Source organism: Leptonychotes weddellii, unplaced genomic scaffold (genome assembly GCF_054177405.1).
Source record: "Leptonychotes weddellii isolate Sample4059 unplaced genomic scaffold, ASM5417740v2 HiC_scaffold_50807, whole genome shotgun sequence".
Taxonomy (NCBI): domain Eukaryota; kingdom Metazoa; phylum Chordata; class Mammalia; order Carnivora; family Phocidae; genus Leptonychotes; species Leptonychotes weddellii.
In genome coordinates, this window is record NW_028018280.1 from 1 (window position 1) to 707 (window position 707).

Sequence of the window (707 nt, forward strand, 5' to 3'; positions counted from 1 at the left end):
AGTAACAGTGGACCAGCAATTTAGCTATTCTATGACCATTCAAATATGTAAAATTGTTGACAAAGAACCAGGGCTTTAAGATCTAAGGATCCTCTTAATGAAGCAGTATTAATATATATTTTTCTGATTTTTGTATTGTAGTAAAATATATAAAACATAAAATGTACCATTTTTTAAGAGAGGGATAAAGGTGGGGGAAAGGCGGAGGGAGAGGGAGAGAAAGAAGTGAGAATCTCAAGCAGGCTCCATGCTCGATCTCACAACCTCGAGATCGTGATCTGAGACAAAATCAAGAGTCCATGCTTAACTGACTGTGCCACCCAGGTGCCCCTATTTTAACCATTTTTAAATGAACAGTTCAGTAATATTAAGTACATTCATACTGCTGTTCAACCATCACCACTATCCATATCCAGAACTCTTTCATAAAAATATGAAAATCTTTATGAATTTGCATGCCATTATTGAGGAGGTGTGATGCTAATCTTCTCTGTAATGTTCTAATTTTAGTATATGTGTGCCAAAGTGACCACTTATTCACATTTTAAAGAAAACACTTATTTACATAAAGAAAAAAAAATACAGAAACTGTGACTCTGAAAGATAAGCCAGAACCATTTGATTATTATTATCAAAATAAGGGCTTAGATCCAAACTGTGGAAAGAGCCAAGATGTCCATCGACAGATGAATGGATAAAGAAGATGT

General features: G+C 34.7%; 1 non-coding gene across 1 annotated transcript; it reads right to left on the minus strand.

The window, feature by feature from the left end:
* Positions 1–427: 427 nt before the first annotated feature.
* LOC145719531 (U6 spliceosomal RNA) lies at positions 428–533 on the minus strand. Its single transcript, XR_014142443.1, has one exon. It is a non-coding gene; the product is annotated as a U6 spliceosomal RNA (small nuclear RNA).
* Positions 534–707: the final 174 nt, after the last annotated feature.